The sequence below is a fragment of the Hemitrygon akajei genome, chromosome 10 (assembly GCF_048418815.1).
Source record: "Hemitrygon akajei chromosome 10, sHemAka1.3, whole genome shotgun sequence".
Lineage (NCBI taxonomy): Eukaryota > Metazoa > Chordata > Chondrichthyes > Myliobatiformes > Dasyatidae > Hemitrygon > Hemitrygon akajei.
In genome coordinates this window covers 167882770-167905286 of record NC_133133.1, presented here as the reverse complement: position 1 = coordinate 167905286, position 22517 = coordinate 167882770, and the positions used below count along the sequence as shown (strand labels likewise).

The 22517-nt window shown below is 40.6% G+C and overlaps 1 protein-coding gene across 2 annotated transcripts in view; it reads left to right on the top strand.

Moving 5' to 3' along the window:
- The window catches only part of mgat4c (mgat4 family member C), a 457440-nt gene that overhangs the window by 239239 nt on the left and 195684 nt on the right, over positions 1-22517 (top strand). Inside the window, exon 3 of one of the 2 annotated variants that reach the window (XM_073059643.1) lies at positions 1646-1742. The gene's annotated coding sequence lies outside the window, so the exon portion shown is untranslated. Of the gene's footprint in view, positions 1-1645; positions 1747-22517 lie in introns of both variants that reach the window. The other variant, XM_073059642.1, reaches the window with a different exon arrangement.

The window sequence follows — 22517 nt, the reverse complement described above, 5'->3', positions numbered from 1 at the left end:
TCATTATGCCTTTAAAATAATATGTCCAAGATATGTGTTTATTGCACCATCTCTCTCTCTCTTTCTCTATCCATCTCTCTTTCTTTCTTTTTTCTCTCTCTGCCATTCTCTTTCCCTCTATTTCTCTATCCATTTTTCGCTCTCTCTCTCTCTCTCTCTCTCTCTCTCTCTCTCTCTCTCTCTCTCTCTCTCTCTCTCTCTCTCTCTCTCTCTCTCTCTCTCTCCTCTCTCCCTCTCTCTCCCTCTCTCCCTCTTCCTTAATGGTAGCACAGCATAAAAGCCAGGAGCAACAGGTTCCAGGACAACTTCTTCCACCGATCATCAGACTGCTTAACTCATGCTGACACAACTGTGTTTTTATGTTATACTGACTATCCTGTGTACATATTGCATATTGCACATTTAGATGGAGACATAGCGTAAAGATTTTTACTCCTCATGTATGTGAAGGAAGTAAGTAATAAAGTCAATTCAGTTCAATTCTCTCTCTATCTTTTCTCTCTCTTTCTCTCCCCCTCTCTCCCCTTTCCCTCTACCCTTCTCTCCCACTCCCTCTCCTTCTATCTCTATCTTTATCTCACACACACACACACACACACACACACACACATACACACACACACACACACACACACACACACACACACACACACACACACACACACACACACACACACACACACACACACACACACAAAAACATCTGTTAAACTTTTCTAGATGGGATCAAAAAAGTAGCTGACCATTCTTTTATAGAAAAGATAGCATCCAGATTATGTTGATCCCGTGTGATTATATGACTTGGGTCTGAAGAAGCTAGGCTAAATATAAAAAAGATAGGATAGATTATAAACTAGTACATTAAGTCATTAATTATCCACCACTGGAAGAACATGAGCTCATAAGGCAGAACACGTGTAGCTCGGCTGGTTGATGGTTGGGTTCAGTTGCTCTCCAATCCATTTACAAATGGATTGCCAAGATCAGAAAGCAACTGAATCCAACCGACATGTGCTAAACTTAAGGAGGATATTAGCAGAAAAGTGCCACTACACTAACATGATGACAGTAGTAAAGAAATTCATTTCAATTAACATTTTTAATAACTCAAATTATATATATAAATAATTGTTCTATAAATAATTTATGGCAAGCTTGATAATTAGTACAAATAAATATTTCAAGGACTATTGATTTCATCTGATTAACATAATGGCAATTCTAATGTCACAAGTCATGTGTACTGGAGAATACTTGCAGCGTATGGACAAGATATCTGAATCAAACAACCTTCAATCACAATCTACTCCAGCCATTATATACTTTACAATTTTTTTTGTATTGCTCCCTGATAAATGGTAATCCAACCCAGTTAGAATACAAAGGCTACACCTTTCTGAATAAAATCCAGTCTCAATTGATTTGCTATTGTGTTGTGGATCAGATGAGTGATGAAACATTTTTAGCAAATAGCATTAGATAGCTATTTTCCAACTCAACCCCACTGCAGCTTAAAGGATAAATTGGAAATCCTTCACCAAGCATCCATCAGTAGTATGATGAAAAATTCTTCTGCACTGCAATCATAGGCATGATAAAAATAAATCGTCTAATGGTGGTTCATGTATTTTGTTTAACTACACAGATATTACAAGGAACAGTCAATGCAGAATTTCTATTACTTGTCCTAAAAGCAACGGAATAACTAAAAAGAAGAAGGCATTACTAAAAGTCTATTTGATGTAGGTGAGTTGCAATGATTAATCAAAAAACTGAATATTTTTGGTAACTGAGAAATTTGATATACATTTCACATGGATAATTCTTATTTCGCGGTTCGATTTTTAATGGTGGCTGATGCCGAAACTGACGGACACAAATGAGGAGAAGCAATATACCTTGGATAAAGATAGCCCATTTAATAATTTGTAACGGGATGGCAGAAAAGGTTGGATGAATAATGACAGTTAGTTGTAGGCAAGCGAAAATGTTATGAACCTGAAAGAGCTGCTTCTGACAGGGAAGATTGTGAAGAACAATATCATTGATGGTCAGAAATGGAGCATTTTGTGATGCGGCCTCTCATTACTTTTTTAACATGACATTATTATTCATTTGTATGATTTATAATTCCAGGGGTAATTTGAGGTTGATGTTGCCTGCTACTTATCAAACGTTAATCTGTGTCAACACCACAAATTCACAGGATGCTGAGTTTAAACCTCATTGCTGTTAAAATCTCTGAGTTATATTTGCTCCTCATTTCCCTTGGCTTTTCTGTGATTAACCACATATTGACAGTTACTGATCGATTTACCTACCAATCCAAATGTCTTTTTACCTATTTATTTATTCATTTGCCTGCTGAATTACTTAACATTCTCATCTTCCTGTCTGTTTACCTACTTATACATATATCAGCTTACCTACCAATTTACTTAACGGCTTAAGAGATAGGAGCAGAAATAGGCTACTTAGACCCTCAGTCTATTCCTTCATTCCATATGATCACGGTTCATGTATCCCAGGATTCTGTGACATTCCCTATGGGAACTGGATGGAAACTCAATTTTCCAAACTTACTAAAAGTGTATTCTCTTTAAATAAATCCATTTTGTTTAAATACACATATATTGCAAGAATCAATGGATACATCATTTTTATCACATATAGTAGAAAAGGCCCATCGGCCCATCTAGTCTGGGCCAAACCATTTAAACTACCTACTGCCTACTTGTCCTAGATACTGTTGAATAGTAAAAACAGAGCAGATACCCTCTCTTTAAATATCTCTCTGTAATCTTGTCTGCACAGCCTTCTAGTGCTGAGAATTTCAGATCTTTACCATTGTCTCTGAGAAGTTATTACGTATTCAACTGTCTAACCAATTCACCCCAAAGCTACCAGATCTAACACAGAGTTTCAATCTGAAATATTGACAATTCCTCTACCCATTAGATTCAAAGTTCAAAGCAAATTTATTATCACAGTACATGTCTGTTACCATATGCAACTCTGAAATCCAGTTCCTTGTGGACATTTTCAGTAAGTATGAGAAACACAAAAGAATCAATGAAAGTCAGGATGTGCAAAAGACAACAAACTATGCAAATACAAAAAGAAAGGAATAAAAATCAATAACATTAATAATAAATAAATATCAAAAACATGAGATGAAGAGCCTTTGAAAGTGAATCCATAGATTATGGGAACAGTTCAGTGATGGGGCAAATGAAGTTGAGTGAAGTTATCCCGTCTGGTTCAAGAGCCTGATGATTGAGGGTAAAAACTGTTTCTGAACCTGGTGGTGTGAGCCCTGAGGCCCCTGTACCTTCTTCCTGACCAGAGTAGCAAGAAGAGAGCATGGTCTGAGTGGTGGGGTTCATGATGATGGATGCTGGCTTCTTGCGACTGCATACAGTGTAAGTGTGTTCATCTGTGGGGAGGGCTTTACCCGTGATGGACTGGGTTACCCGTCCTCCAAATGGGTCTCACCGTGGCCGACGTGAGGAGAACCCTGTGCAGGGTCAACCCACGGAATGGAGATAAGGAGGAATTTCTTTAGCCAGAGAGTGGTTGCAACTGTGGAATTCATTGCCACAGGCAGCTGTGGAAGCTAAGTCATTGGATGTATTTAAGGCAGAAGTTGATAGATTCTTGATTGGTCAGGGCATGAAGGGATATGGGGAGAAGGCAGGAGATTGGGGCTGAGAGGGAAAATGGATCAGCCATGATAAAAATGGCAGAACAGACTCGATGACACAAATAGCCTAATTCTGCTCGTATATCTCATGGTCTTATGCTCTTCTCAAAGATCTGCAATGCTTTTGATTGTTGTTCTCAGGATGGCCAGAATAGATATGGTAGGCCAAATGGCCTGTTTCTGGGCAATATGATTCTGCGTCTATGTAACTTAATGATTCTGTAGCTGCGTTAACCCTCTGCAATTTTTTCCTGTCAAGCAGACTGAATAATTGTGACAATAATGTGCACAACTTTACTGCATTGTTTAAAGGCACATTCCACGGTTAAATGTTGATGGGTTCTGCAGTTGAGAAAGTGTACAGCAGAAGCTGCTTCAGGACTGTGGTGAACTACATATACCTGTCTGGACACCCCCCCCCCCCCACCCCGCTGACTGCTCCTGTGGCTCCTCCCACAGACCCCGGTATAAAGGCGATTGGAGACACAGCCCCGGCCTCAGTCTCCAGGATGTAGTGTGGTGGTCATTTGCTGCTTGTTCTTTCTTCCAGCCAATAAAAGCCTATATCTCGCCTCACATCTCTGAGAGTTATTGATGGTGCATCAAGGACATAGTGGCTACTTTGTAGAAAATGCATTTGGGGTCTTAAAGACTTTATGAGGATGGGGGTGGCAATTTATTTCCCACTGATGAGAGGAACTTACATACATACGTATACTGCATATATGCACACAGAACATGTCAGTGATATGAAACTTGATTCTGATTCTGACATTCACCTTGCTGTGTGTCACACTGAGGACCTCAATCTCATCTCTTAGGTCTGCTCACTATGCCAGCTGAGGCAGTAACACAAAAGGCATCTACAGATAGCAGAAGTAAGAGACTTAGAATCCATCACAGTAATCTGGATTTTATCAGGGAAAGTGAATGAATGTTAATCCACTGCCTCATAGCAGATTCCAATTTCCATATCAGCTCATCTCTTATGCATTTTCCTTGCAATTTATTGATATCAAAGTACCCTTGACAATCTTGTTGAAACAGCTAGTTATCCAGTTAACGCCCTTTCCCACATCAGCCATTCTTAAACCTAAGAAAGAATGCCAGTACATGTTATTCTGTAGGCTTACTTAGAATCCATTCAAACTACACAACCCATTGGGAAAGGAGTGAGCAAGTAAATTTTCTTCTCTGAAACCGCTGTTAATACTTCATGTTTCCATCTACCTTGTGTGAATTTAAATAGATTTTTAAAATGTGAAGCAAATGTAGATATTGAAAGAATTAATTAGCAATCACAATGGGCACAAGTTCTCTGAAAATTAAAGCAAGTGCAACATGTTACTGCTTTATTTCCTGGGAATGTTTCACTCACAGTAACAAAGGGTGAAATAATTGAAGGTAATTACAGAGCAAGGAGATCAAAAATTAAGTCAGCCTCACAATCTAGCTGCTCCTAAATATTAGGGAAAGGAAAATACTTCCTAAAATACATTAGGTTGCCAACAATTGAGGTGATAATAATATTTACAAAATGCCACAGGCACCATCGGAGGATGGTGCCAAAACTCCGGGAACTGGGCAAGGTTTAATCAATGCACTTTGTGGATTGGACTGTGTAGTTCATATAGCAGTGTTTCTGCTCTCTTCTTGCTCCTTTCTTGTTGCTGTTCTATTGTTTGCAAGATTTCTTTCTCTCTCTGCACATTGGGGGTTTGACAGTCTTTTTTTAAACTTTTTTTTTGAGTGTCTGTCTTGATTTGCGGCCGCAAATGTAATGAGTGTAAGGAGACAAACCTCAAGTCTGTATAATGTATATAAGATAATAAATGTACATTGAACTATGAACTTCGGATCTTTTTGTCAGCAGCACTACTTGTACCGCTGTGTTACCTCCTTTCTTGAACCGTGCAAGACATGTGCTGCAGACCACAGTACTAATAGGTAATAGCCCTTCATGATTCCCTGTTCTGTTCCATCCTCATGCAAGTGTAAAAGTTACAACACCGTACCTTCCCACCATCTGTGCACCCAGTCTATCAGGTGAAACTGCGATTCACTTGCATTTCATACAGTCCAGAGCACTTCATCCATTGTGTTCACTGTGTGGTCTCCTGTAGATTGAAGACACCAAATGCAGACGTGGTGATTATTTTGTGAACCATTTACATTCAGTCCACAGAAGAAAGTTCTTAGCTTCTGGATACCTGTCCTTCAATTCTGCATCCCATTCCGTCTCCAAGCTCTCGGTCTGTGGCTTCCTGCACTCCTCCAACAAGGTCCAGTTTAAATTTGAGGAATAGCACTTCATCTTCTGCCTGTCTGGAGACATTCCAGACTACATGTTCAATTTTCCCAGATTAAGTAGCTTTCACTTTCTTTCTGCATCATAACTAACTCTTACTGTCAGTCATTCATTTCAAATTTGGCTCAGTTTTTCACTCTGCATAGTCTGATATAGTGGACATGTCCAGAAACTGCATTAGCAACAAATAACACAACATCGAAGTGTTAAGCACCACATTAATCCATTTGGTCTCACCCAATCGGAGACACTCCTTTTGTCTTCTCACCCCAACCTTTTCTGTAATTTAAGACTAACTTATTTTCCTCCTTTTAAGTTTTCACTTTGAGAGCTTTTGGGTCTGATACATCCATTCATTCATTCTTTATGTGCCATGTCTGTCAAATAAAATAGACAATCATGATCTTTCCAGAACCATAACTGTTCTTGGCTATTTTTTTTCTTCTAAAGTGGTTTGCCATTGCCTTCTGCTGGACAGCGTCTTTACAAGATGGGTGATCCCATACTCTTCAGAGATTGTCTGCCTGGTGTCAGTGGTCACATAACCAGGACTTGTGATATGCACCAGCAGCTCAGACAACCATCCACTGCCGACTCCCATGGCTTCACATGACCCTGATCAGGGAGGTTAAGCAGGTGTTAGATTTTGCCCAAGGGTGACCTACGGGCTAGTGAAGGGAAGGGTTTGCCTTACACCTCCATTGGTAGAGACGTATCTCCCCCCTGCCAACCGCTGAAACATTCACTCTGTTTAATTTTTCCTGAGATGCTGACTGACCTGCCGATTATTTCTGTTTGCATTTTGCCATGCTGGTGTAGATTTGTTACTTTTAATAGTTGAGATTCCTTGTAGCAGGAAGTATTCCCTTGACGCAATTGCAGGTTGGTTATGTGTGTGCTGCTGAAGTTAGTAAAGTTACACTAAGCAATATCAACAGTTGCTCCTAATGGTACAACCGTGTTTCAAAGCAATACAAAGCTAAATGCAGTTCCAAGGTAAATGCAGTGTAGTAGGTTCTTGAATTCAACATTACTTTATGTATTCCATTGCTGTGAGTAGTGTTCATTGTGTTTCTGTTCAGTTACAGTTCACGCTGAATAGTTATGCACATGTACATAACAGAAAATGCACACAATAATAAGTAATGCATACAGATGAAAAGAGTGTACTATTAAATTCTGATGGCCATGAAGACACAAAACTCCTCATGCTATCTGTCAAACCAGCTCAATTTATACCACATTGTCAGAGCACCCTAAGAAATCCATCAACATCAGATGCAAATTTTCTTTTCTTTTCAAATCTTTTTATTATTATTATTATTATTATTATTATTATTATTATTATTATTATTATTATTATTATTATTATTATTCAAAAATAGTACAAGTACATCAAAGTAACAACACTTACAATGCCTCAAAAAAGAAGAAATTATCTTAAGGATTGAAAATTTTTGTGAATTAAAAAAACCCTACTAAGCAAGAAAAGTGCGGAAAAAAAAGAAACCCATTGGAGGTACAACCCTGGAGCCATGCGTCATACAAAAAGCTTCTAAAAATAAACATCAAACTGGCAGCAAGAAAAAAAGATACATCAAAAAAAAATTTACATTTAGATCGTGGAGGAAATCTATCAATGAACTGAAATGATAATAACGAGCAAATGAGCCCCATCTCTTCTCAAAATCAAATAAAGTTTCAAAGGTTCAACTTCTAATTTTCTCCAAGCTAAGACACAGCATCACTTGAGAGAACCATTGTGACAAAGTAGGAGCAGATATATCCTTCCATTTCAACAAGATGGCCCTCCACAGATTTTCTAATTAACCCACTCACACATTTCATCACAATATAGAAGGAAGGCATTCAGTCCATTGCGTTTAAGACAGCTATCAGAGGTACACACACACACACACACACACCAACCCCCCCCCCCCCACACACACACAACAGCTTCACATGCCCACCAATTCCTCTCTATTTGCCACCAACTGCCCATCCCAGTCCAGATAAAGGGCCTTGGCTTGAAACATCGATCTGACCAGTCTGCAAAATATCAAGCAGGTAGCTCCACAGATCAGGCTTGGACTTGGGTCTCTGAAACACTAAGGCCTTGGTCGTCACTCGTTACAATCTCTTCTGTGAACATTGTCTATTTTTTCTGTAAAATTGTAAAATGGATAATTTGCTTTGGGTTATAAAAAATGCCCTGATAAATGGACTTTTGCAATGAAGGTGCTTCCTTGCACTTTTTCCCCCACATCATCATAAAACTGCCAATCCCCAACTTCTCTCCTTTCATATCACATGTAGCACATGCTCTGCTCCAAAATTGTATTTGTATTTATTTATCTAGAGATACAGTGCAGTAACTGGCCCTTCTCACCCAACAAGGCGGCACTGCCCAGTTACGCCCTTGTGACCCATTAACCTACCAACGTCACGTTGGGATGTAGGGGCAAAGGGGAGCACTTGGAGGAAACCCACACATTCAAATGCCCACCTTTACTGACGGTGGTGGGAATTGAATCAAGAGCTGCTGGAGCTGTAAAACATGATGCTAACTGCTACGAGACCATATCACCCAAAAATACTGCCCGGGTTGAGCAAGACAACTACACCCTATCCTCGTTATATGTGGGGTTTACGTTCCTCACAGTCGACGCATAATGTGAATAATTATTTAAATGGAGAAAATAGGGAAGTGTTCTGGAGGGCTTCCTAAATATGTTTTATCTGTAATTTATGCACATTTTCATACCACAAGCAGTACCACAAGGCAACATTCATATTATATTTAATCAATTTAAGGTAATAGTCAACGTAATAAATCATAGTAAGTTAACATACTAGGGTGTACAGTACTCAAACCCTTAAGAGCATGGGGATTCATCTTACAGTCTCCTTCAGCATTGGAACACATAAGCAAAGTCAATCTATCCTTTGCTGCCTTGAAACCTGACGCAGTTTTCTCATCCTTATTTATGTAAGTACATTTCGACATACGCTTCCAAAAAAGCCCGGTCTCGTCTGCATTAAACACCTGCTTTTGTGTGATGCCTAACTCAGCTATCACAGCCCACAACTGCACAGGGTAGCGTTCAGCAGCTTCGTGGTCAGCACTAGCTTGCTCACCACGCACAGCTAAGCTGTGAAGCCTCTGATGATTAACAAACTTAGAAAACCATCCCCTACCTGCATTAAAGCTAACAGTATCACTTGCCACTTCCTCACTAAGCCTCTGAACAAAGGTGACCATAAATTTCCAAAACTTTCACACGAAGATGATCGGAACTGAGTGCTGTTTTTTTCTTTGTTTCATGCTCAATGTACAAACTCAACATTTTCTCCATCTTTGTCATAATCGGGTTACACACTTTGGTAACAATCTTTGAAGGCACTTGTGATGAATCAGTCACTGCACTTTTTGTTTTCTCAGCATTTTTCTTTATGTTTCTGATCGTGGACTCACCCAGGCCGAAGTAGCGTCCCAGAGCTGTGTTACCTTCACCTGACGCCACCCTGTTTATAATTTCCAACTTTTTTTTAAGTGTTAAAGCAGTTCTCTGCCACTTGGCTGATGGCCCAGGACCTGACATTGGATACTTAGGAGGCATGGTTAAATATTTCAAGCACAAAATCACTGCACCGTAGGTAAAAACAACAAAAGTTTAAGAGTGCAAAATTGTACATCCACACACTGCCAAAACCAATGCAAGAGTGGCGGGAGTGAGACTGTGAGACGTGCGCATGTGACTTGAGTTGGCGGGAAAGCGGTGCTCCTCATATTACTGTGAGTTTTGGACACATATAAGGAGAAGTCAGTAGAAATAGGTTCCTTGCATAATTGTGAATCCACATTGTCCATATTGCATATAACGAGGATAGGGTGTAGTTTATATCAAATAGAGAAGTACAATGGGCACATAGTTTGGACGCAAGTCCCAAGTTACCTTTTTAAGTCTCCGAGTGTCTCGGCCATTTTATAGATATCAAAACTCCACACCCAATTTTCCAATGAATTGATGCTCAATGTGCTGAACACAGCATTGTATTCACTGTCTGTCTGTCTGTCTGCAGAGGGCCCTCGATGTCACAGTAGTTCAGGATGAGCAGTAAAGCCACAGTTGTGGTAGACAATGAATTCTGCTGGATCACTTTTAACTTTTAAGGAACAAAGGGGATCAACAATAGTGAGGCTCTGCCAGAGATAAATGTAGATTCAGAACAGGTGTGGCTCTGATTGCTGGCCCATAGTATTCCTGCTTTTTGAAACGCTATCTGCCACTGAGGTTCTGTGTGAGTACTTAGAAATTCACGTAGTGTTGTAAAATTCAGCCTGGGTCTGCAATTGAAGCCCAATGTCTGGGAATCCTCAAGTCCTCTAGAGGCTGAAGATGGCCAGTCCTGGAGTTGGAGGATTGGGTTATGAGCTCAGGTGGACAGGAGGGAGGTATGGGGCTTCTTTTGCCATTGTTGTGTTTGGTTTTGCTGCATTCTCTGTTGCTCTGGCAAATACTGTGGACCTACTGTGTTAGAGCCAGAAGGTGTGGTGATGCTTGTGGACTGCCCCCATCACGTCACTAGGTTGTGTTGGATCTTAACACAAGCAACATCTTTCACTGTATGTTTTTGATGTACATGTGATAAATAATTGAATCCGAAGTTATCAGAGTATGTGCTTGGTACTTCCTAGTCTACTGTCTGCGAGAATTATTCAAGCTATTTGGAAGTGCAGTTTGTCTGGTGACATCACTTTTATTGGAAGCCACAAATCCCACCAGGCTTCGATCTTCTTTCCACTAACATAACCATAAAGATCTTGATGAAATACTATACCGGAGGAAATCTACAGAACTGTACTGATGTGTACACAATCACTTTGTCACTGACTGGAAAATCTGCACCATTATTAAATAGATCAAAGCTATGGTAAACAACTGACAAATTAGGATTCATAGTTTGTGACAGCTTTGTTTTTAATCAAAGTGCTGAGTTCTGCTAAAAACTTCCCTTTCCACTATATTCAAAACTATCTCTTACAGAATGTACCTGCCGATTCTGCATGTATTTGGCATTATTTTAAAAGATTACTTCTAATTTTAGCCCCATTCTGCTGGATCTGACAGATGGAGCATTAAAGTGGAACTATGTATTTATTCCAGTCTAATTAGGAAAAATTCCTGAAGGTTTTAAACCGCTCTATTTTAAGTAATTATTTCTTGTATTCTGATAGAAAGGAAATAGGAATGCATCTTCAAGCCTGGGCACCCAATGAGAGAACAGCTGATCCTTATTTAATTACTGAGCAAAGGGAAACCAGGGCTCTTGAGAAGATTTGTGAACATTCTGCACACTTCCTAAAATCTGCTTCCATTAGAAAATTATTTGTTTCTGCACGTCCTATCTGAAGTCTTGGGACCCATGAAAAAGACATCCATTTCTGGGTATCAGCGAAACAGACCAGAGCCAAAACTGGATCAAAATGAAAACTAACAGAAAATGCTGAAGGTATTCAGCAGGTCAAGAAGCTTCTGGTGGGAGAGAAGCCAAAGTGACAGGCCAGATCATAAATTGAAAAGTGACAAAGAGGGACATAGGTGGAGAGAATAGGGGAATGCCTGTGACAAATCAGTACAGGTCAAGGTTGGTAAGGTAACAATTACAATGATAGAGTGCAGAGTGAGAAAATAAGGTTGTCAAGAATTAAATAAAAAGGAATAGAGGGAAATAAAGCAGTGATAAACTGAATTTGCTAAATACAATCTTACATCCAAAGGGTTGCAGCATGCCCCACTGGAGGCTGAGGTGCAGTTCCTCAAGCTTACGTTGTACATCCTTAGGCAAAGCTGGAAACCAAAACAGAAGCCCCAATGCAGATGTGAGACAGATATCACTAGACAATAAAGGTTTTGCTTCCTGATTACTTTCAGGTGTATCTTATGAATTTTGGGCTGCTAATCATGAGAATCACCATAAAATTTCCCCGTCATGCTGATGCACCATCAGTAACTCTTGGGGACGGAAGGCGAACGATAGACTTTTATTAGCTGCAAGAGACCACGATTAGCAGCAAGAGACCAGCACACAACATCCTGGAGACTGAGGGAGGAGCAGTGCCTCCAATTGCCTTTATACAGGGGTCTGTGGGAGGAGCTACAGGAGCAGTCAGCAGAGGGGCGTGTCCAGACAGGTATATGTAGTTCACCACACATGCACCATTTTTTGAAGTTGCCTGTATGTTTTATTTCAATTCATAATTCAAGTCAGAGTAACTGATGCCAAGACTAAGGAAGACATTTTTGTTGGTCTAAAATCAAACAGATCATTGATGACTGGCAATGAGAAGAACTTCTAGTGGGACTGGAGAAGATCATATGGAAGGCATTCAAAGATGTTGTTGAAAATTTTCTTGGTAACTACCAAGAACCAAACCAGGTGCAGCTGGTTGACAACATGCTTCAAGCACACAAAACATTGAAGTGCATCAGGTCACTAAAGTTTCATTTTCTACATTCCCATTTAGACATCTTCCCTGCAAATCTTGGCACTGTCAGTGACAAGCATGGTGAAAGGTTTCACCAGAACATTATGGTCATGGAGAAATGGTATCAGGGCAATGGGAATCCATCAATGCTGGCTGATTATTATTGGGCACTTAAGCAAGAAGCGTCAGACACTGAGTACAAATGAAAATCATCAACAAAACATTTTTAGCTTAGTTGAACTATTGTGAAGGGTTAGCACTAGAATGCAATTAAACATATTGTATTCAATAAAAGTTAATTTCTTGTTTTTTCCAAATTCCTATGTGATACAAGTAGTATGAAATTATATTTATGTTCAGCTTCAAGTGGTCTACCATAATCAAAAAGAATTGAGGAAGCAATACTTTTGATAAAAATTTGTTGTCCAGTGTGCTTAAAGTGACAGGTGACTGAAGGCCCAGAGTTGGTCTTGTGGACAGGACAATATTCTGCAATGCCGTCACACGATCTGAACTTTACTTCACCATCTTAATGGAGATCACATTTTAAACACAAGGTACTTTGCAGATGCTGGAGATCCAGAGAGTGCTGGAGTAATTCAGCCGGACAGGCAGCATCTGTGGAGAGGAATAAACAGTTGATGTTTCAGGATAAGACCCTTCATCAGGACTGGAAAGAAAGAGGGAAGAAGCTGGAATAAGAAGGTGGGGGGTGGGGAGAAGGAGTACCAGCCGTTCTGTGATTATTTAAAGTGGACTCCTGATTAGCGTTATCATGGGGCTCTTATATGGAGAATGATTTGTCTCGTGGTGTTGCTCAGTCGCGCCTCAGATGTTCTTTTGGAACTCCTATGTGTAAACTCTTGTTTCCGTCTCTACCTGGGAGCCCGACGTTCCTTTGCACTTGGGTTCAGTCTTCAGTGCCCACCGTGACATCCCCCTTGCATACTGACTCAGTTTGCTCCAGATGTAGAGAGAAAAGCCAAATCAAGGGGCAATCAGAAAGCAGGATTAGAAGGCATTGGTGTAACCCTTACATACCGTTCATATTCTATATCTTCACAGTATGGTCTGGGTCAATTTTAACTCGGCCCAAGAATCCCCTCACAACAAGTGTCTATACCAAATTTTGAACCTCAGATCTATTTAGAATGTATAAATAGCCTATCTGGCATTAATAAATGGGTAATTAATCCTTACCTAATGTCTCAGAGATCTAAAATCCATTTCAATAGACACGGGTCAAATTTGACCCAGAAGAGCCTCAATGTACAAAAATTTGTAGCACCTGTACAAAAGTATAACATTTTTAAATATTTTCATTTTTGCACATTTTGGGTCACTTTAGGAAAAGTCGTCAAATTTCGGCTAAAAAATTTGCATTCAGTGTGTTTTTACTGCTGTCAAATGTCAAAACGGGTCTAATTTGACCCGAACAGTATGTAAGGGTTAATATTGTTATAGGTACCGAGACACCATGAAAAGCTTTTGTTTGGAAGCCATCCAGATGGATCATTCCATACCCTCATCTAGATAGCACAAAAAGGAAAACCAGATTTCAATGTATGGTGCTGCAGGTACAGTGAGCATGGGGTGCTGCCTCTGTGGGTTCAGGATCCTGCCTCTGGAGCCAAAAGGTTGGCATTAGCATGCCTGTTCCCAGAGCTATATCAGGCTGAGGTTCAAAATGTGTTTTCACCCCAGCTTGGGTCTAATACGTAACAAAGCAGCCCAGTCATTGTCAAGGTCATCAGTGTTGATTACCTTCCTCTCGCTCTCCAGCCCTCCCTGAAGAACGATGGTCACGTTCAACATTTTTACTATAACTTGGGGTGAATTTCCGCCAGGGTAGCACTGGCATACAAAACTCCTTTGGGTGACGTCTTCTGGATAGATCATGAAACATATTTTGCTTCTTTTATGTCTTTTACATTTGTTCTTTATCTTGAATGCAACTCTGGAATGGATATTACTAAGTCTTCCCGCAGAAAGAGAATATCAGGATACGTGTGGTGACATGTATATACTTGGATAATAAACTTTATTTTGCTTTGAAATGTTGGAGCTTGTGATTTATATATCTGGGTGTTCCAGCGGTCTGCAGTCTCTGGGATTCCAGGATGCAGTGACAGTAGGCGCAAACCTCATGGCGAGAAGGCTGTGAGTCGATGTTTGACTCCATTTTGCGATCAAAGCTTACATTGTTCTCTGATTAAGGTGACGAAGGAGATTGAAATATTGAGACAAATGTGGAAGGTGAGCATCGACTGCCTACCTACCAGAGAGGGCAAGTGCTGCCCTTCTGTCTGGAGAATTTTACCCAGTTTTTATGCATTTTGGGTACGGGCTTGGATTATAGACTTTTTAAAAAAATTCTTATAGTTTTCTTTATATTCTGTGTTTTTCTCCCGATCATTCTCATTTTTTTGTCTGTGAGGTAGGGGGATTTGGGGGTTGATGCGCCTTTTCCAATTTTGTTTGTTTTTTTTGTGGGGGGAGAAGGGATTTGGGGATCAATGATTGTGTTACCATTCTTCTCATTCTTGTTTTCATGGTTATCTAAAGAAGAAGAATTTCAGAGTTGTGTACTTTGATAATAAATGAACCTTTGAACTCATCTTCAAGTTCTGGCAACAGCCTTGTAAATGCACTCTGCATTCTTTCAGTCTTATTGATAACTTTCCTGTAGATAGGTGACCAGAACTATTCCATTACTCCAAATCTGGCCTTGCCAATATTTTATACAACTTGAATATAGCATCCCAGTTCCTGTACTCAGTACTCCGATTTATGAAGGCCAATGTGCCTAAAACTCTCTTTATGACCATCTCTATCTGTGAAGCCACTTTCATGGAATTATAGCTCTGTATTCCCAGATCCCTTTGTTGTACCACACTCCTCAGTGCCCTATGTCCACTGTGCAAGTTCTACCTTGGTTCCACCCCCCCCCCCCCCAAAGTGCAAGACCTCATACTTGTCAGCATTATTTTCCATCTGCCATTTTTCAGCCCGTTTTTCCAGCTGGAGGCTTTGATAGCCTTCAAGCGAAATCTAAACCAGCTGGAAAAATGCGCTGAAGAGTCAGTTCTCTGCACTACTTCTCTGCTGTGCCATTTGTCTTCTTTGCAACTCAGTGAGCCATAATCCTTTTGAAGCCCGTTCTACTTGAGCACAGCATGGAGAGTTTTCTGGGAACACATTCTTGTTGGAAAGCTTTTCATTTTGAATCACTGAGCCACAGGTGAGGAACACCATGAAAAGGCATCTCTTCCTACTCCTGTGATCACTAGTAATAGAAAGGAGAAAGATATTATGTGTTTACTGACAGACTAATCAGATGGACTTGTGATAGCAGGAAAAGAGAGCAACAACCAATCTTAGTATAAGCCAAGGATTCCCAAACTGGGGTCCATGGGCCCCTTGCTTAATGGTATTGCTCCCTGGCATGATAAAGGTTGGGAGCCCTGGTCTAAGCCAATGTTAAAAACAAAATAAAAACTGAAAATACTGGAAGATCTTTAACAAGTCAGGCAGCATTGTAGAGAGTTATAAGGAGTCAATATTATACATTAAAGACCCTTCTGACAGATCTTTTGTTTTTACTTCAGATTTCCAGCACCTGAAGTTTCCATTTTGAATTCAAAAGTCAGAATGACAGAGTGTCAGAACATAGAACAATGCAACATCGTACAGGTGCTTTGGACCACGATATTGTGCTGACCTTTTGAACTATTCCAAGATATTCCTACCCCTGATCCTTGCTAACTCAGGAAACATAATGCGGCTTATTATATTCCTTATTCATGAATATTTAAAATAATTGGCAAGTTTTGCCAATAGCTACCATTCTATTCCCAGTATGGTCTGTAAAATAAAACAGCTTCCTGGCTTATGTGGCCAGAGTAAAATCTTTTTAGTTTGCCTCGTGAAAGGTTGTCAATACAGAATTGATCCTTAATTCTAGATTCTCCCACAGGAGAATGTATTCTCTCCACAGCTATCTGGTCAATACCCTTCAGAATCTTATACATTTCAATCAAGCTCCATTGTGATTTTAAATTCCGTGGATACCACTCAAACCTGTGTAACAGTTTCCCCATAAGACAACCTGCCCATTCCAGTTATTGTTTGAGTGGGCCTTCTATGACCTACTGTGAAATGTTATAAATGGAATATAATTAAAAACTGAAGGTATTGCTGTCCTCAGGTGGTGACGGTCTATGATAAATGATTCGAATGGAATTATCATCTAAATTACAAGTAGTGAAAAGGGGTGGTGAGCTGGAGATATGTTACTATCAAAGGAGTTGTAAGGTGCTCCTTCCCTCTGCTAGACTGCAGGAACTCCTTGGACAAGCTGTGGCCCCCTCCCAACACCCCGATCAAGGTCATGTGAAGCCATGGGAACAGGTAGTTGTACGATATGAGCAGCTGGTGCATCTCCTGGATATGCGACCACTGATGCGAGGCAGACAATCTCAGAGCATGGAACGGTACGGCACAGGAACAGGCCCTTCAGCCCACAATGCTATGTCAAACCAGCTGAAAAGTAAATCCTTAAAAACTAATCCCTCTGACCGACACAATGTCCATATCCATCCAGCTTCCTCCTATTCACGTGCTTATCCAAGCCTCTCAAGAACATCTAATGTAATTTCCTCTACCACCATACCAGGCAGTGCATTCCAGACATCCATTACTCTGAGTTCAAAACTTACCCCTCACATCCCCTTTGAACTGATACACCCTGTCTACTTTATCTATGCCTCTCATAATCTTATACACCTCTATCAGATCTTCCCTCAGCCTCCAGAGGGAAACTCATGGAGAGCTTGTCTAGCCTCTTATGATAGCACATGCCTTCCAAACCAGACAGCATCCTGGTAAACTTCTTCTGCACTCTCTCCAAAGCCTCAACATCGTTCCTATAGTGAGGAGACCAGAACCGTATGCACTACTCCAGATGTGGCCTCACCAGAGTTCTATAAATTGGCAACATAACCTCCTGACTTGATAATGAATATTGATAATGGCTGGGGTCACTCGTCTTGTAAAGGCACTGCCCTGTAGAAGCCAATGGCAAGCCACTTCTGTAGAAAAAATTTCCAAGAGCAATCTTGCTTATGGAAAAACCATGATCACCCATGTCATATGATGCGGCAAATAACACATGAGCTCCTGCAAAGAGATTTTAAGAAGCCAGGAAAAAACTTAAAGAGCAAGACGTTTAGGGTTGTAATCTCATAAGGTTGAGGATAAGTAAGACTGAAAAGAAGGACAGAATGGGGTGAGCTAATAAATGTGGTGGGACTGATAGATTGAAATGTGTTTGTTTCAATGCTAGGAGGAGCACAGTTAGGGAGGATGAAATTAGAGCCTGGATCAGTGCATGGAATGTTGACATTACAGAGATTGGTTGCATGAAGGACAGAACTAGCAGCTCAATGTTCCTAGATATCATTGTAGTAAACATGATATAGAAATGAGTAAAGGAGGTAGAGGTGTTGCAGTACTGATAAGGGAGAATGTCACAGCAGTGCTCAGAGAGGACACACTGGAGGGCTCATCCACAAGGCAGATGGGAATATCCCAAAAGCCACCAAGAAGTGGAGGAACTAATATGTAGACAGATCATGGAAAGGATCAGAGGGTTGTCATCCATGTTCCCTCAAATCTCTTTTATAGCAGCTTGGACCAGCCATTGCTATGAGCAGGAAATTTTTACATGGCCTGAAAACTGCACTGCGATTTAATAAAACATTATATAAAAGAAAATTCCAGCTGCACAGTAACAAAGGCTATGTGGGCTGTAGCATTTCAGTTACTGCGCATCTGAAACATCGACTGTTTACTCTTTTCCACAGATGCTGCTTGGCCTGCTGAGTTCCTCCAGCATTTTGTGTGTGTTGCTTTGGGTTTCCAGCATCTGCAGACTTTCTCATGTTTCAGATGCGTGAGGATCTGGGCAATAGTGACCACAACTCACTATGTTTTAAAAGAGCTATGGGTGAGGATAAAATTGGATCTTGAGGGAAGGTAAATTATGACAGGGTACACAGAAGATAAGGGGTGTTTTTCTTGACAGCAGGTGCTGTCTGACAAATCCACATTTGACATGTGGGAGTTCTTTCATGTCCGGCTGATCTGAGTTCAGGATTGGCATATTCTGGTAAGGAGTAAGAACAAAGATGGTAAGGTTACGGAACCTTGGATGACCCAAGAGGTCCTAAATATGGTCAGGAAGGAAAAGGAAGCATACTAAAATTTAAAAGCTAAGATCAGACTGGGTCTTTGTAGAATATAAAGATAGCAGAAAAGTGTTTGAGTAGGTGATTATCAAGACAAAAAAATGTCCTTGGTGAGCAGGATCAAGGAAAATGTCAAGGTATTTGATACTTGCACTCATTGACACTTTAATAATGGCCATTTGATTTGACATCTCCTGAATTTAATGAAGTGGCCATTCAATGTGTGTTCATGATCTTCTGCTGCTGTAGCCCATCCACTTCAAGGGTCAATGTGTTATGTGTTCAGAGATGCTCTTCTGCACACGACCATTGTAATGCGTGGTTATTTGAATTATTCTTCCCTTCCTGTCAGCTTGAACCAGTTGGGCCATTCTCCTCTGACCTCTCTCATCAATAAGCCGTTGTCACCCACAGAAATGCTACTCCCTGGATTTTTGTTTTTGAACCATTCTCTGTAACCTCTAGAACCTGTTGTACATAGAAATCATTGGAGAAGAGCAGTTTCTGAGACACTCAAACGACCCTGTATGGCACCACAATCATTCCATAGTCAAAGGCACTTTGATCATAATTTTTCCCCTATTCTGAGATCTGATCAAAACAACAACTGAACCTCTTGACCATGTCTGCATGCTTTTATGCATTGAGTTGCTGCCGCATGATTGGCTGATTAGATATTTGCATTAACAAACAGAAGTACCTAATAAAGTGCTACTGATGGTATGATAATGATTCATCAACAGAAGTTGTTCACATTTTCAGCATTTAAGAATTTGGTTTGCCGCTATTCACAACCTCTGCTGCATTGATAGCTTGCATTTGTTAAGTATTGTTGTGTTGCATATATGGTAAATGGGACTATTGGACACTGAAGATTTTCATCTTCTTGGTTGTAAGCTATTGAATCATAGATTCATACAGAACTGAAACAGTCCTTTACAGCCAACCAAATGCCTGTCTACACTAATTCCATTTGCCTGCATTGCATCCATATCCCTCTATAGCTTTACAATCTGTATACAGACTGATGACTTGGAGTCTGAGCAAGTGCCTGAGGTATTCAGTGGGTACTTTACCTTGGTATTTCCTGAGAAGGATTTGGAGGACAATGAAGGCAGAATGGGGCATGCTAATGTACATTTGGAGATTAAGGACAAGGTAGTGGTGGGTCTTCAGAAATGTATTAATGTCATTGACATTATTCACATTGACAGACACATTAGATAGACATTAGGATGGATAGATAGGACAGACAGTCAGAATTTTTTCCACAGTATAGAAATATCAAATACCATGCAATTGAGGTTAGAGTAGGGAAGTTTAAAAATGATGTGAGGGTTAAGTTTTTATTTATGCAGAGAGTGATAGATGACTGGCATAGTTACTGAGGTAGTAATAGAATCAGGCAGTTTGGTAGAGTTTAAGAGGCTTTTAGATAGACACAAGAATATGAAGAGAATGAGAGATATGGATGATACAATTGAGAAGGACATTTTGAATAAAGTAACATAAAAGTAGGCAAAACCTTATGGGCTGAATGGCCTGACAAACGCTGTATGCTTCAAAGTTCTAAAGTGGAAATAAATCGTTAGAGCAGATCTTTGCTCTGTAGAATACTTAGACCACTATTTAATGTTGTTGGAATATAGAGATGGCTCCTTATGCTGTCCTTCCCAGTGATGCACACACAGTAGACAAGTATGTTACACAAAATATTTATTGTGGTTTGGTTTTGAGCTCCCCACAGAGTGAATTTCTAATACTGTGCCTACATTGAGGAAAGACCAGCGGGATGGTGTACATAGGCACGTTAATTTGCTCTACAAGATAATTTCTTCTATAAACTTAGACCATTCACTTCTCTACTGGCTGCAAGGATGGGTAGGAAACAACTATTCATTGTACTCTGGCAATGTTGCTACCGTCAAGCAGTAATGGAACACAGGAGCTGCTTTGTGTGAGCGTTCTGCAGCATTTCCTTCTCCTTGCCTTACCATGGACATAAAGACTAATGAAATTCCCATGTGGGAACAGAAGGGACCGTAACTTCCTATGAGTTTCTGATTAATTGTTGAATGCATTCTTGCATCTAATCACCTCCATTAGAAGATTTGGAACAGTGTAGATAACAATTCAGATACAAGAACTGCTGATTTTTCTGAGGTTCAGTTACAGTCACTGAAATGTAAAAACATAAGTTATTCCTCTTTCGTTGTACTACCGTAGAATTAAACTACTCAAAACATTGATAAAATGGAAACATGTATTTAATTTGTCATGTCCTCAAGACATGTCACAGTGCAATGCAAACAATCGATCATTGCTCAGTGCGCAAGCAATGAATGAATAACCAGTAAGTCTATTTCTGAGGTGATGGCTGAGAAAGGAATATTGGTGTTCACATTGGGAATTCTGTGTTTTATCTGAAAACTACCAGTGAATGCAGCACACAAACAGGAGAAAGACTACAAATGCTGGAAATCCAAAGCAACACACACAAAACACTGGCAGAATTCAGCAGGTCAGCAGTAACTATGGAACAGAGTAAACAGTCGATATTTCGGGCCAAGACGCTTCTTCAGGACTGAGTTGAAGGGGAAAGATGTCAGAATAAAAAGCTGTGGGGAGGGGAAGGGGAACGAGGCTAGCTGGAAGGTGATAGGCGAAGCCTAGTGGGTGGGAAAGGTCAAGGGTTGGCAGGTGAAAAGAAGAGAAAGGTCAGAGTGAGGAACAGAGGAAGGGGGGCGTGGGGGAATTTGTTCACTAGAAGAAGAAATCGATGTTCATGCCATCAGGTTGGAGGTTACTCAGATGGAATATAAGGTTTTGCTCCTCCACCCTGACGGTGGCCTCAACTTGGCGCAAGAGGAGACCATGGATTGACATGTCAGAGCAAGAAATGGAATCAGAATTAATATGTTTGACCACCAGGGTCCTGCCCCTGGGTCCCCTCCTCCTTCCCTTTCTCCTACTGTCCACTCTTCTCTTTTATCAGATTCCTTCTTTTCCAACCCTTGACTTTTCCCACACACCTGGCTTCATCCATCACCTTCCAGCTAGCCTCTTTTCCTTCCCCCCGCCTTCTTATTCTGGTGCCTCCCCCCTTCCTTCTCAGTCCTGATGAAAGATGTCAATCCAAAACTTCAATACTTGCTCCTTTCCGTAGCTGCTGACTGACCTGTGAGTTCCTCCAGTAATTTGTGTGTGTTGCTTTGAATTTCGTGTTTGCAGTGTAGCTTCAGCAATATGCCAAAGGCTCAAGAACTGGACTGAATGAACTGACTCAAAAGTCCTGGTGTGGTGAACTACATATACCTGTCTGGACATGCCCCCCCTGCTGACTGCTCCTGTGGCTCCTCCCACAGACCCCTATATAAAGGCGATCGGAGGCACGGCTCCTCCCTCAATCTCCAGGATGTCGTATGGGGATCTCTTGCTGCTGACTGCTCTCTTCCAGCGAATAAAAGCCTATATCTCGCCTCACGTCTCCGAGAGTTATTGATGGTGCATCACATGGGTCGTGAATGTACTATGTTTTAGTGATGTGTTGAAGTGGGGAATAATACCATGCCTTATAGCCTTACACATTCCTGGCATTATCAACTCTGAAGTTATCTGTTATGATACCAAGATTGGGGACAGAGTGATCTGGAACAGCTGGTAAAATAGGCTGAAAATGGTATATGAAACTTATTGCCCAGAAATGTGAGTTGTTACACTTTGGATGGACAAATGAAGGTAGGCTTACACTGTAAGTGTAAGCCTATT